This window comes from Pleurodeles waltl, chromosome 4_2 (assembly GCF_031143425.1).
Source record: "Pleurodeles waltl isolate 20211129_DDA chromosome 4_2, aPleWal1.hap1.20221129, whole genome shotgun sequence".
Taxonomy (NCBI): Eukaryota; Metazoa; Chordata; class Amphibia; order Caudata; family Salamandridae; genus Pleurodeles; species Pleurodeles waltl.
In genome coordinates this window covers 743749535-743765610 of record NC_090443.1, presented here as the reverse complement: position 1 = coordinate 743765610, position 16076 = coordinate 743749535, and the positions used below count along the sequence as shown (strand labels likewise).

The following is a 16076-nucleotide window of genomic DNA, read 5'->3' as shown; positions in this document are numbered from 1 at the left end:
AATCAAACACAGGAGGTTTTCTCTAGTGCACATCCTGAAAACATGTATTTCGAGGTCCTCTTATCTGTGTCAACCAATGAAGGCAATGGAGGGAAAGTCCAATAAAACAACTGCCGAGGATCGACAATTTGATAAAGCGGGGAAGACAGGACTGAGCCAAGGTTTTCTGGTTTCACGTGGTGCAATTCAACCACTAGATGTTCATGCTTCGCTTGCCATACACCCACCTTTGCCTCCCCACACCTCCTGGTAGCCACTGTGCTGGTATCAATGCAGCTCCCGATCCCATCATGGGCCAAACTTTTTAGCACCTGGGAAAATGTTACTGAGTATCCATGATGTATACTAACCTTCAAAATATTGTGGTAATCCTCAAAATTTTGGCCACAAGATTTTGTCAGGTCGAGAATAAAATCGCTATATTCTGGTAGAATACTCTTAATAATCAACCTCCTTTAGTTACATTACATGTTCAACATCCCTTGACTCCCAGAAGTCCTTGCAGCTTCTTAGGGGAAATACTTAGTAATAATGGCACTTTTTTCCATTCCCTAATGTCTACATAGCTTCCTGTTTGCCACAAAAAGATGTTTTGTTGAATAAAAACATAAAGTATGCATAAGTGCGACAGTCTAGTTGAAAAAGGTACCCTCTTGTTATTGCTCCTAGGTATGCTGATCAAGGTGAATTGCCCCCCCCCAGTTGCTGGATGGATTGGGCTGTGAACATCAGGGGCAGCCCCTCCACGAGAGTGGAGGAGCGTCACCCCACTAAGAAAAATGCCCGGGGACAGAAACATAAAAAGGTAATAAACTTTGTTTATTACCATGTTATTTTTCAGCACCCCATCCTGAACCGAGTGTCAGGATGGGGCGGGGAGCTGTTCACATCTTTAAAGCGCGCATGTCCCTTTGGCCGGCCGTCTTGCGATGGCCAGCCTGACATGTGCACTTTAAACATCTCTAACTCTGCTCTCTTATGACATCTGGGTTAGAGAAGGCACAGGCCTCCAGCGCTCTGGTGAGTGCTGAGAGAGCCTGCTTCCACCAATCCTGATGCGGATTTCATGCTGGTTACCAGCACGAAAGCAGCACCAGGATTGGCTAGTGCTGTTTCTTGGTCCCGTCGTGCGTTGGACCCAGTAGAGAAGGAGAGACGTTGAGAGGAGGACATCTGTCTAAAGGTAAGTGCAGTTTTTTTGCTTTTTAGGGTCGAGTCTGCGTCGCATGCGCTTGCGCATGCGTTTCGCTAAGCGAGACGCTTTAGTTATTAAAAAGGGCTCGGAGCCCCGTCCACGTCACGTCAGGGTCTGTCATTGGTTCGTGGGCTTGCCTGTTAGAAGCTGCTTGATTTCGTTAGTGGAAGGCATGCATACGTCATGCCTTTTCCGGTGGATAGCCCTCCTCGAGCGCATCGACCAAGTACAGAAAACATGCGAGGCTCGCTGTTTTCCGTCGGGCTCGTGGACTACTTTTTCTCTATTTTCCCAGCGCGATCTCGCTTGGCAGAAGTCGAGCGCTTTACATAATATCGACCCTGTTACACAGTTAATTGCACTTTTTCCGGTTAGTACATAAATGCACTTTTGCCGATAGGTTTCATTACCAGTGAAAAGTCGGGTTAGGAGTTTACAACGCTATCAGCTCTAACACGAGCAAACGCGAGACCCGTTGCATTGCAAATGCTTTTTTCTTTTATCATTATTGTACCACCCTTCTGCCCCCATGGTAAATAGGAGCCAGCTGCCGCTGGTGAACATATCTGGTATTCCTCAAAATGTGCTGTTTTACCCTGCTGCTCGGCTTTCATTGGTCTTTTCTGTCATCTCTGCTTTTAATTGTTGTTCTGAGACCCTCGAGAGTTTCACACATTTGTGAACCAATATTACATGTTTCAGGAGGAACCTTTGTTGTGTGTAAAAAACTGCAGAAAATATCATACTGAACAACAGAGTGGATAATAAAAATATACTCTTTTTGTATCGCTTATATGAGCAGTGCTAACGAAAGAACATTAGTGTTTACGTATGTGTGAGTTATTCACTCTGTTGCAGTTGAAGGCTGGCTGCACATGTCAGGATTTAAATCTTCGACTTGCACGGTCACAAAAGGTGTCAGAGGTGAGCCTTAAATCTACTGACATTTCTTAATGCATGCATGCAAGCTTGCAATTTTAAGAGGTACAAATCAGTGACATGCATACAAAAGAGTATTGAGATATAATACTTATGACTGGAGGAGCGCACAAAAAGCTTTCTAATTGAGCACTCAGAAAATAATAAAAATGTTAAAAAATAATATGTAATTTTATCTTTTTCAAGTTAGGTCTGTCTTGATCCACTTTGCATCACCATAATAGTGTAGTAACAGCTTCCTTAACAGCAGGCAGGATTTTTAAAAAAAATTGGTCTATGGCCTTGCTGCTAAAAAAAAGAAGCTCCTTGCTGAGATTAGTATGTGACCCTCTCGTCAGGAGTTCTACACCCCGTTGCTGCTGGTTCAGCTTTTCATTTTAAATAAGCAACAGTAAAATCTCTTAGTTACAGCGGTACCCCATGAAAAAACTACATTACCAAGCGGAATTTAAACAAGCATTGGCAACAATAGGTCTGGTTTTGGAAAGTCGGCATTTTTAAAAAACATATGCAAAATAAATTAAACGTTTAAAAATATTTAAAGGTAACAAGCATTGGTGCAGCCAATAGATGTGGCTTTTAATTTGTGAAAGTGTTTGGTAACTGATGAGCGAGTTTCCCTAAATATGAATTTAAAAGGTTTTATGGATTGAGGAGTAAATGAATGTAGGCCTTTGAATGTGGGTGAATATGGCTGGATGACTGCAGGAGTGACAGGGTGTGTGAATGAGCATTGAATGAGCCTCGATGAGCAAGTGAGTGCAGAGGCAGAAGTGGGAATAGCCTCCCGCCACCATCATGAGTGTTGCCATTCATGCAGTCACTCACGATTGTTCCATTCAGTCCTCCATTCACTCACCCATTGAGCCATCCATGTACACATTCAGCCACCAGGAACTCTGAGCTGCCACAAGTGTCAGCAAAGAGAATGTGGCTGATGCTGTGATCAGGATTGCCCCATTCTCAAGGAATTAACTTAATAAATAATCATATGATGAGCGTGCTACCTTTTCTAGTGAAATGCCCTGGCCTTTTCATCATGTTTGCTTTGAATCTTGGCTGCTACTCTAGAGGTGGACTAAAGTAACATAGCTGAGCTAATGCTCTCGCTTGGCCCTAAGTACCAGAGCATGAGCTGAGCCATCCAAATATTTGACATATATAATGCAAAACACATCTGAGCTTCCAAATATTTGACATATATACAATGTAAAGCAAATCTCAGATGAAAATAAGACTCTTCAAATTTTAAAAATTGTATATTCCTACTACATCTAGAAACCTTTCACTTTAGTACATTAGATTATATCACTGTGTGAGTGACATTTATTGTATGGGATAGTTTCTAAATATGAACTTGGCAACATTCATGATCTGGACCACCCTCCTTCTGCCCTGATGATGATCTATTAGTGGCTTAAAAGGCAAGTCAATTATTATGTGCCCTCTACATAATGCCTATATTATTATTATTATAGATAAAGCAACATTACAGTCTATTAAACCATTTGCAAGAAAAACAATCTGCAGTTACATCGTGAACTGAATTATCTCAAGGTGCTCCCAGATGTAATGATCAGGGTAAAAGAGGTGCAGAGAAGTCAAGACATTGGCTAGGATCTCACAGTTTGATCAAGAGTGGAAGCTGTGATTGAACCCTGGTTTAGAAGTTATAAATTATTAAATTAATTTTCTTGGTGGGGATCATTTTCCCCCCATTTAACAACGAGGGTCAGTGCTTTGTGTTTAAGTCTTTGAGAAGATAAGTTATTAATATATGCAATGCCACGTATTAAATCAAGCTGACAACAAAGTTTTTCTTAAAATAAAGTAAAAACTTAAGAGAAAGGTAACCACTCTATTTTCCTACTGATATCACTAGCTTTCCCTGAAACATCTGAATTATTTTCCTTGCTTGAAACTCCTTTAAATCCCTAGACAGCAAACGGTTCAGGGCAAAACAAGGCAATTGTCATGACCAACAATTCGTATTTCCTAAACTTAAAAAGGAATACATCCATACTGTTAATAATTAAGACATGTAAATTATAAATCGGTGCAGATTTATTTATCTTATTCACAGTGTCTTGGTTTAAAATGTTTTTAAAATGGCATTGTATGAAATATATATGTATACATACTCATGTGTGTAATATACATATGTATATATACTCATGCTTGTCGTAAATATATATATTATATATATATACATATGCGTGCATATTTATATATATATATATATATATATATATATATATATATATATATATATATATATATATATATATGGATATCACATATGCACAGTCTTCACAATTGCCTCTTGTAGGCGGCCTCACCGGTTTTAACTGTAGCCTCTTGCTTCTCCCTCCACAATAAAAAAAGAATCACTTCATGGTTCATCACAGCATGTAGACAACGTGCATCCACAGCATCCTGCCTGCCCTTGTGACAGTCTTTAACACCAATTAAAAATGAAGTCCTGTTCAGCGCCATATACATAAGGGAACAAGCAGGTAAATGTAAGTACAAAATGAAAATTGTGGACAGAATCATGCATACACAGAAGAAAGACTCTCTTGTACAGGGGTGAGTACAGGCAGACGGATGAACATGTAGAAGCACAAGTAGAAATAAATATAACAGCAGACAGAGCCAGCTACAAAATGTGAAGAGGTGCTTGCAGGAGCAGGCACAAGTAACTGCAAACAGAACAGCCTTCAGAGAGAGGTACAAGCAGGAGGAGCAGTGCTTAATAATTTGTGCTTGATGTTTCTGGTGCATTTGCTGAGAGCAAAAGATACATATGGGAAAGACGGAGGAAGACAAAAACGAAAAAGCGTCAGAAAGGGAGAAAGTAGAAAGCTGCAAGAGTGAGCTGAAGGGGCAGGGAGTGGCTTTATATGGATTGAAGAGGCTGGAGATGGCTTCAGGATTACACTGCCTCAGTATTCCGTGTTCAAACATTTAATTGCTGCAGCCGCGTGTTTAAGGAGGGCTTTGGGCACCGGCACCTTTTTATTAACAAATTAAGCACTGGGGAGGAGGAACATGTAGAATGCAAAAAGTACAAATACATATAGTTGCATGAAGAGAAAAGCACAGATTGAAGCTAGGGCCAATGCAATGGAATACAGAGACAGCAGCAAAACCTCTTCAAAGTCCAACACTTTCCCTACTGTAGCTCAGGATGGATTGAGAATAGTAAATCTAACCCTTCAAAGTCTAACACGTTCCCTGTTTTTGCTTAATGCTGGACTAGGTATTGTAAATCTGTCCCCTCCAGAGTGCACACTCTGCCTACTTTTGCCTATTTTGGAGTTAGAATAGTAAATCTGACAGCACAAAGCCCAACATTTTCACTAGTGTTGTTTATTTTAAATTGTAATTATTTTTCTAATTTTTAATAATGTTAAAAATATGTATTAAATAATTGTAATATGTTATTTAAATTTAATTGTTTATATTATTATATTGTTTTAATTAAATTTAATCTGTTTTTAATACACATATATTTGTAATTATACTGTTATTTTGTAGTTTAAAATTTTAAATAAATGATGTATAATGATGTATATTACTATTTCAATTTTCTTTTCCAAGGTATTTTTGACACAATATTTTGGGAGTTTACGTACATACAAAATATGTAAACTCAATACTTTGATTGACAATACATTTGGCACGATATTCTTGTATCACTTTTTGCTTGTAAACAATATTTTTTCATACAAATTTAGCAACTTTAGAATAATGGAAGATTGATAAAAAATACGTTTCTACACGCATGCTCTGCAGTTTGCATGCAGCTCCTTGATGCCAGTTCACAGCTCGCTGTGCTATATTAGAAGAATTGCATCTAATGAACTGTGAGTAACAGAAGGCTCTCTGTTACAAAAGCAGTATCCCATTGAGCTATCTACATAAAATATAAATCGATGATCTACATGTTACACCAGTGGTTCTTAACCCTGGAGGCCATGAGGCTTACATAAGAGTCCGCGATTGCCCAGAAAATTAAATTTTTAAAACTTTTTAATAACTTTTAAAACATTCTGTAAATGTTCAGGCATTTGATTATTGGAAGCTAAAATGAAGGTACTATAATCAGATTGATTCAGGGGACCAGTGCAAGCATCTCAAACAGAATATAGTATGATGAGTGACATCAATTGAATTTGAAAAACTTCCAACATTCCTATTCGAATTTAGATTTAGATCACTTGTATATGTATTTTATGAATGTTTGTTTCTGTATTTTTTAAGTATTGTTTTGCTGTTGAAATTATCGAAAATGCTTAGGCCGGGGTCCCGAACTTCCAGTATTTACTCAATAGGAGTCCCCGGTTTCCGATAATGATTCATTGGGGTCCCTGAGTTCTATTAATGATTAAGTGGGGGGTCCCACAGTCCCAGTAATGATAAAGTGGGCGTCCACAGAAGTCAAAAGTTAAGAATTACTGTGTTGCACAAAATGCTTTTCAGCAGGCATATTAGCCCTTGGTGCTACTTTCTGAGTAAAAACATTTACTAGACAAAACACAGATATCTCTAGCAAGTGCATTAATCACCACAGTTATCTTATCGCTATTATTACCCCTAGAATATTACTATGCCGCAGGTGCCTCAACCCTGTAAGATATTTTAAAATGCAGCCTCGTTGTGAAAAACTAAGCCAAAATACATATACTGTCATGTGTGTCCTTGTTGCTAATTTAGGCATACAACATGTGTAAGTTGACTGTCAGAATTTGCTTTTCATGATTCAGCCCCACAATATTTCCGCTGCCACAACTTGGGCCCCCAGTTTATGGATTCCCAGGATATTTCTATTGCTTTTCCAGCACTGAATTTAATGATCTACGGCATGAATCAAGTTGCGGGCGGCACAGTCGCATCTACAAACAGACGCGAGCACCAGCAGGTACAAGTTATTACAAATTTGAAGGACGTAAAACATCGTAAATAGGACTGGACCTCGGCATTTCCTCACCTGCCTGCTTGCCAGCATTCTTGGGGCCGGCATGCAACACGTGTGCTCAAAATGCAAAAATGTTTCCCTATGAAATAAACTTAAAAACCCATAGCGGACTTACTTCAGCAGTCTATCTTTCCTCGCTGGTTCTAGTCACTTGTCGCGCTGGGGAAGAGGTTGCATTCTTGGGAGCTGCAGGTCGTGCTCATTAATACTTCAGCGGCCTGTAACACAATTCCCACCCACCCTCTCACAATGGAAGCATCCGATTACAGCCACGATGCTATACCTGTCAATGGCCCTGGTGCTCGTTCCTGTGCTCCAATGAGACGTCCTGCTGCCAGTAACAATACACCCTGCTATTTGGCATTTGTTTGCAGCATGTTATCGTACACGTCATTGCCAAGGCACCAAAAAACAGCAACAAAACAAATGTTCTCATCTGTGGCATTCAACTGGACATTTTGTTAAGGCTTTTGTAATATTTTTATTTCATCTCCCACAAAAATAGTTTTTAACCCTATTTGGCCTAGCTCCTAATAATAACATTTTAGGATGACTATGAGATTGTGAGTGACTTAATATGCCTGTCACGTGTTTTAAAACCATGGCCCATATTTATACTCAGTTTGCGCTGAATTAGCATCATTTTTTTTACACTAATTCAGCGCAAACCTAACTCCATATTTATACTTTGACGCTAGATACATCTATCGCCAAAGTTATGGAGTTTACGTCATTTTCTGGACGTGGAAACCTACCTTGCGTCAATGAGATGCAAGGTAGTGTTCCCATGCAGAAAACGACTATATTCCCTTAACGCCATATTTATCCCCTCGTGCTAGATTTGAAATACTGTACATTTTAGCTTGCTTAACGCCATTATTTAATGCCTGAGTCAGGGCAGGCGTTAGGGGACCTGTGGGCCTTTTTCTATGGTCAGAGCCCACAGGCGCCCTTTCCTGGCCCCAGGGACACCCTCACCCACCCCCACCCACACCAGGAAGACCCCATCCCAGGTAAGTAGAGGTAAGTATGGGGGAGTATTAATTTTTATTTTACGAAGTGCCATGGGGGGCCTAACTTGGGTCCCCCTACATGGCACTGGGCCCAATGGCCATGCCCAGCAGACATAAGTCCCTTGGGCATGGGCATTGGGCTGGGGGGCATGACTCCAGTCTTAACTGAGACAGGAGTCATGTCCACGGGGTTTTAATGTCAGATAATGATGCTAGTCTGGGCAGAGGCATTTTTTTTGCCTCTGCCCATACTAGGGTCATCTTCGGACGCTAAACCCCCTGTTCCCCCTACGCCTCCTCCCACCCGGACCATACCGCCGGCTTGCGTCATACCATAAATATGACGCCTGGCTGGCGTCTTGGTATGGCGCTTGCCTGCGGTAAACTTTTTGACACTGAACTGCGTTAGCGCAGTTCGGCGTCAAAAAGTATAAATATGGGCCCATGTTTGGTGTTATGATGGGTACTTCATCCGATTTCACATGCAAATGGAGATTCATGCCAAAACTTGATCCTCGCACAACCCCAGAATTATTTTGTGCCGCTTCCCTTTTAATTTAAGTAAAGGAGGCATGTCTGGGGCTAGGCAGGGCAGAACTCATACGCCTTAGTGGGGAGCCCGACCTGATAGACTAGTGTCGATCAGATTTGCACCAAATCTAAGCGTCAAGTGGAACGAGCTGCAAGCAAAGCACCAAGTCCCTGATATGACCATGTGCATAATGTGTGCTTTATCATAAAACACACATTTGCATGTATAAGCGATAGGCTATTGTTTACACATAGGAATTTATACTTTAGGGTGTACTTTGTATACCCATTATACACTAATCGATTGTGCAGAGGATGGCTATAACTTCAAAAGCAATGTGTTTGATGCCAGATATCTCCCTATTTATTATCCATTTGTGGTAAAACAAGAGAGAAAAACTACAAATATCAAAAGGCGAACAAACGTGGCCAATGGGAAGAAATACATAGTCCATAGTAATGCACCAATCATGGGCCGGAAGACCACATATTACTCATCTTGACTGTGAATAGCCCTCTTTTCTCATGCGAGGGTTAGAAAGTAAAAAATAACAGGAAAATGGAGGAAAAAATGCAAACTGCCATGACAACAGACAAAAGTTATTGTAAAACGTTCACAAACGCAGGCGTGGATTTCGAGAAAACCAGGACGTCTGGCTGCAGATTGTTGTACCGAAGTATTGGAGCTACAGTAATTCCCATATAGAGAAGAACCAGAAGAAGGTCCTTAGGAGGAAGCCTGTGAAGGAGTCAATGATGCTGTTAGGGAGGGAGAAACAAAATTGATCAGCAACTGTTGAGGTGGGATAATACTTGCCTCCTTGTCTTTAATAAAATTAAGACTTTCCTTCATAATTTACCAGGAAAGCCTACATTTTATGGCAAGACCAGAGGTTCATATTATGCTTGTTTAAAGCGAATTAATCACAGTTAAAGAGGCATGTTCTACTGGTTTACAATAAAACACTTTAAAAACATTATCATTAGAACGGTCAGTCGATCTGAGAATGTCCTTGAGCCGAGAACCAGCCCAGAAAGCTTTCGAAGCCATAGCTCCCCTGGAAGAATGGGCTCCAAAGGAGGAGGTGTCAATGTCCACCAAGAACATAACCCACTTGACCCAACGAGCAAGAGTTGGGGAGGAAACAGGTCTGAAAGGTTTCTTGAAAGAAAAAAGGAGTTGGGATGCTGACGAAGTTCTCAAATCGGCTGTCTTTTGCTCATATATCTTCAGACATTGACCTACACATACTTTAGGATGATCAGGAAAATAGGGATAAAATACTGATGATAGATTAATCTTAGTACGTCTATGAATAATAAATAAGACACCTGTTGGGGCAAAATAGTGAGCCATGATATCAAGGGCTCTAACATCTGAAAGATGTTTGAAAGAAACAAGGCATAGCAACATGGAAAGTTTAGCAGATAACCTTTTCAAAGTAAGCATTGTATTATCTGGCCAGGACAAGAAAAGATTGAATACATCATTGACATCCCACAAGGAACTATGGCCCTCATTACAACCCTGGCAGTTGGAGTTAAAGTGGTGGTAATACCGCCAAAAGGCTGGTGGTAACTACTGCCAAATTATGACCATGGCAGAAAGATCTCCGATAGACAGCCAATGTACCACACTGACCGCCATGGGGGAACAACAGGTACCTACAGCCAGGCGGAAGTCAATGTTTCACCCACCATATTAAGACACTGCAATCCACCACCTTTTCCGGGGCGGTACCAACGACATCAAAATCCTGGCAGAAACTGAGCTCAGAAGGGAAAGTGCTCATCATTGCTCCACCATGAACACCAACACTGGCGAAGACGACTATGGTGAGTACAAACGACTAGTACACAAGGGAGGGAGGAAGGAAAAAGAGAGTGACAGACACATGCACCACACCACACCCCCCCCAACTCCATACACACAATCAGCTGCATTACTAAAACATTTTTACCCCATAACTCGGATGAATAATGCAAGGACAAAACGATTTTGAAAAAGTAAATGTAATTAGAGCAACACATTAAGAAAAATAAGTTAGGCAAGATAATAGATATATACATATGTACAGAAAAAGGGACACAGCGCAGTCCACAATGTTCATAGGCCACATGGCCACAGGCCAAAGTCCAAGGCAATACATGTCACCTGCCTCAACACGGAGAGAACACTACAGGGGCATCAGTTGGTAAATAGGTAGGCACCTCAGGGGGACGGGGGGGCACCTCAGCCGTGAGATGGAACAAGACCACTGGTTCTGGAGGGGGCAACATGCCCTGTGCTTGTTCCTGGGGAGTGCAAGGCCACAGTCTCTCATGTGGCGGACTTGCCAACTTGCTCTGGAGGGGGCGACATGCCCTGTACTTGGTCCTGGGGAGTGCAAGGCCACAGTCTCTCGAGTGGGTGACTTGCCCACTTGCTCTGGAGGGGGCGAAATGCTTTGTGCTTGTTCCTGGGGAGTGCAAGGCCACAGTCTCTCAAGTGGGTGTCTTACCCACTGGTTCTGGAGGGGGCCCTCGTGCCCTGTGCTCTTGATCCTGGGGAGTGCTGGGCATGTGGGTGTCTTACCTACTGGTTCTGGAGGGGGCCTTGTGCCCTGATCTCTTCATCCTGGGGAGTGTTGGGCATGTGGGTGTCTTACCCACTGGTTCTGGAGGGGGCCTCGTGCCCTGTGCTCTTGATCCTGGGGAGTGCCAGGTCACAGTCCCTCTTGTGGGTGTCATACCCACTGGATTTGCAGGGGACAGGCTGTACAGCAGCCCACGGAGGCAGGATTACATTCCATCTGCCAGCGGTGAACGCTGCTCAGTGGAGGTGGTGGTGCTGCTGGTGGGGGAGGCTCCTGCCCATTCCCTGCAACCTCGGACGGCTGCTCAGTGGAGATGGTGGTGCTGCTGGAGGGGTGCTCCTGTCCCTCCCCTGCAACCTCAGACGGCTGCTCAGTGGAGCTGGTGTTGCTGCTTGGGGGGGCTCCTGCCCAACCCCTGCAACCTCAGATGGCTGCACAACCATGGTTGGTGGTGGGGGCTCCGTCACAGTTCTTGCACTAGGCCCCTTGCTCTTCCTGCCTGCTGGTGCAGGCTCTTTGCTCTTCCTGGCAGCTGGGGCAGGCTCCTTTCCCTTCTTGCCTGCTAGTGCAGGCTCCTTTGTCTTCCTGGCAGCTGGGGCAGGCTCCTTTGTCTTTCTGGCAGCTGGGGCAGGCTCCTTTGTCTTTCTGGCAGCTGGGGCAGGCTCCTTTCCCTTCTTGCCTGCTGGGGCAGGCTCCTTGGTCTTTCTGGCAGTTGGGGCAGGCTCCTTTCCCTTGAGGCTGTCTGTTGCGGGCTCCTTCACCTTCAGGTCATGTGGCCTGGATCCTTTTCCACCACGCGTGGGTGTGGTGACGACTGGGCCTGTGGACTGGGTGGCTGACGTGCGTAGCCATATGTGCAGGGCAGGGGGGAGGGGGAGGGAAGAGGTTAATGGTGGATAGGAACAGTTTCTAGGGACATTGGGGTGGGAAGAGGGAGAATGAATGGGAGTGGAGGAAGAGAGAGTGGTTGTTTGAGGTGTCTGTCTGCTGCTTTTGGGTGCAAGTGCATAGGCTGTATGCTGTTGTGAGGTGGATGGATGTTGGGTGTCTGAGTGCTTGTGTACCTGGGGGGGGGGCAGACACAGTGGGAGAGGACACAGGGGATGTGTGCATGGCTGTTGTGGAGGTGTCTGCCAGTGATGTGTGTGTTCTGCTTAGTGTAGTGATGAGGCTGGCAGTGGATGATGATGTAGTGCATGCAGGTGTGAGTCTAGACAGAACTGGGAGGGAGGTAGAGGAGGAGGTGGAGGGAGAGACAGTGGAAATAGTGGATGTTGGTGTGTCTGCATCTGGATGGTGTTTGTGTGAGTGCCTGTGGGATGAAGTGTGGTGCTTGTGTTTGCCTGTATCACTCGTGTGTTGTCTTGTGTGCATGCTCGTCTGGCTGTGTGCTTGGAATGGGTTGGGTTGAGGAGAATGGGATTGGGAAGAGGAAGTTGGAGAGGGGAGGGTAGAAACAGGGACAATGGCTGCCATCAGAGAGGAGGCAAGAGCCTGGATCGATCTCTGTTGGGTCGCCAATCCAGTGTGAATACCCTCCAGGAATGCATTAGTTTGTTGCATCTGGGTTGCCAGCCCCTGGAAGGCATTCACAATGGTTCATTGCCCTACAAAGATGGATCTCAAGAAGTCAATAGCCTCCTCATACAGGGCAGCAGGGCTCACTGGTACAGGGCTTGAGGTGCCTGGGGCGAAGGAGGTGCCACCCTCCTGTGTGAGCGGGCACGGGCAACTCAATGAGGGGCTGCTGGGAGGGTGGTGCTGGTACGGGGCTGGCGGATGTAGCTGTAGCTGGGTTGGTCACAGAAGTGTCCGCAACCACCAGGGAGCTTCCATCCAAGGAGGTATCTGTGTCAGAATTGTCCCCTCCGGTCTCCGCCGTGGTGCTCCCCTCACCCTCCGTCCCACTGGTGCCCTCAGCATCAGTGGACTCTGCCTCCTGGGTCCTGTGGGATGCAGCTCCCTCCATCGCCGTTGCCTTTGCTCCTCTGCCAGATGATGCTAATGCACATAAGGACATGATGACAAAACAAAAAGGGAGGGGGAAAGAGACAAAGAATACACTTGGTGAATTGCTGCACCAACATCACAAATTGGCATACACAGCACCCACACACCCAGGGAACAGGCCTACTCAATACCAGTGAAATAGTTAGCAGTCATGGCATGGGGAGGGGCACACACCGGCAAATGCAGCACACCTGGGACCCACGCAGCCCTGACCAGTAGTGGATGCCTACAAGCTAAGTAGCAAGATTTCCCCTTCAGAACCCTAGCCACTAGGTGACCTGCGCTGCAATGTCAGGATTGGCCTAGGGGCACCCACTGACACACATCCCCCACCCGGATACCACCCTACCATGCGTAAGTTGTAATGATGTGCACTGTACTCACCCCCTTGTGGCCGCTGTGATGCCCTCAAGCGCCCATCCAGCTCAGGATAGGCAACTGCCACTATGCAGGCCATCAGGGGGGTGAGGGTTTGACGGACACCCCTCCTCGTTAGGAGGCCATCCCCAGCTGGGCCTCCGCCGTCTTCTGCGCCCAGCGTCTCAGGTCCTCCTACCATTTCCGACAGTGGGTGCTCCGCCTGCCATAGACCCCCAGGGTCCGCACCTCCTTGGCAATAGCACGCCATATACCCTTCTTTTGATGGGCGCTTACCTGCAGAGGCAATACACACAGGGAAATCGAATTAGCCAAACAGTCCTGCCTGTTACACTTATGGCCCACAATACCCCTTCACATCACCATTTACACACACATGGCCCAGCACAGAACCTATACGCCGCCCAGAAGACATCCACCTACCCCCCATTACACACGGCCTTCACACACACCTCTCCATGCATTCATGCCACATGCATCGTGCCCACTGTGTACTCACCTCTTGGTCTGGAGGCCCATTCAGCAGTCCGTACTGGGGTAGGACCCCATCCACCAGTCTCTCCAACTCCTCCAAAGTGAAGGCTGGGGCTCTTTCCCCAATCACACGGGCCATGGTAGGTTCCAGACACAGGTCACAGCAGCACATGCAGTGTAGGTCCTCTCCTGTGGAAGATCAGGTAGCAAGTGAGGGATCAGATAGAAAATAGAGGTCACATCCGCGGCGGTGCATACCGTCACCTCAAGCGTAGATCACCATTGGCCACTGTAACCCATAGGGCCCAATGATAACCAATGAGGAATTGCACAGCGGTTCCCGACCGCCTCCCGCAATGCGCTCAACGTCAGCGGAATTACCTCACTTCCACCTGCCCCTCCACACAGGACAGGCAGACGCCATTTCAGGGGGTGGGGGGCTGGAAAATAGCTGCATCACTGGTGAAATTTGGACATACTGGGCAAATCACACTTACCCATTACAAGTTAACATCATGCAAAGTTCAGTTGTCGCTCCATTGTTCAGTTTGTGACCGGCTCCTCACTCTTTTGCCCCATAGATTCCTACCACTGCAGATGAATAGGAGATGGAGGCATACCCCCATGTACAGACCCCTGGTGGACTTGGAAACAATGGAGGACAGGCACATTATCCTCACCTATAGACTAGACAGGGCCACATTCACAGAGCTGTGTGCCCAATTGGAGCCTGACCTTATATCTGTTTTCCGTCACCCCATTGGGATCCCCCCTCTTGTGCAAGTTCTATCAGTGCTCCATTTCCTGGCAACTGGTTCTTTCCAAGTGACAGCGGGCTTGGTAGAAGGAATGTCACAGCCAATGTTCTCAATAGTGCTGACAAGAATGTTGTCTGCCCTGATTAAACACAAGTGCAGCTACATTGTATTTCCCCAGGTTGACGATTTGGCCACAGTGAAGTCCGAGTTCTATGCAATGGGACATATCCCATCTAAATTGGGCCGATTGATGGAACACATATTGCATTTGTGCCCCCGTCAGAATAAACAGGTGTTCAGGATCGTAAGAGTTTCCACTCTATGAATGTACAGGTGGTGTGCTTTGCGGACCAGTACATCTCCCACGTCAATGCTAAGTATCTTGGTAGGTGCATGATGCCTTTGTCCTGAGGAATAGCAGCATCCCAAATGTGATGGGCCAACTACAGAGGCACAGGGTGTGGCTAATAGGTGAGCTCTTGTTCCCACCCAGTACATGTTGGTGTATGGGTATGGTGTGGGCCATATGGGATAGTGTGTGGCTAAATGTTGTCCCTCAATATTTGCAGGTGACTCTGGTTACCCCAACCTATCATGGCTGCTGACCCCTGTGAGGAATGCCAGGACAAGGGCAGAAGAACGTTATAATGAGGCCCATGGGTGAACCAGAAGGATAATAAAAAGGACCTTTGCCTCCTGAAGGCCAGGTTCCGTTGCCTCCATCTAACAGGTGGATCCTTGTGCTACTCACCCAAGAAGGTCTGCCAGATAGTAGTGGCATGCTGCATGTTATACAGCCTTGTCCTGAGACGCCATGTGCCTTTTCTGCAGGAGGAGGAGGCTGGAGATGCCCGTGAGGCAACAGTGGACCCTGTGGCAGTGAGGATGAGGAGGTAGAGGATGAGGAACAGAACAGACCATCAGCGATCAGACAGTACTTCCAATGACACACAGGTAGGATAGTGTTACTTCACATTTCAATGACATTTGTTTGAATTTCTGTGGCACTGGCATGCTGTTATTTCCCACTTCTATGCCCACTTACTGTACCCTCTGGCAATTCATTTTGCAGATGTTGGTGACCTCACATATACTCCTGGTGTGATCACTACAGCCAGCTACAGGTCATTAATCTATGCTTGTTTTCTATACAGTTGAATTGCAATTTTTGTACCTGTTTCAATGAATACATACTTGAAAATTTGACATACTCCAAACTTC

At 45.2% G+C, this 16076-nt stretch overlaps 1 protein-coding gene across 1 annotated transcript in view; it reads right to left on the bottom strand.

The window, feature by feature from the left end:
• AKNAD1 (AKNA domain containing 1) overlaps positions 1 to 7310 on the bottom strand; it is a 175947-nt gene extending 168637 nt beyond the window's left edge. Inside the window, exon 1 of the mRNA XM_069232398.1 lies at positions 7231 to 7310. The gene's annotated coding sequence lies outside the window, so the exon portion shown is untranslated. The remainder of the gene's footprint in view (positions 1 to 7230) is intronic.
• Between the last annotated feature and the right edge of the window lie 8766 nt (positions 7311 to 16076).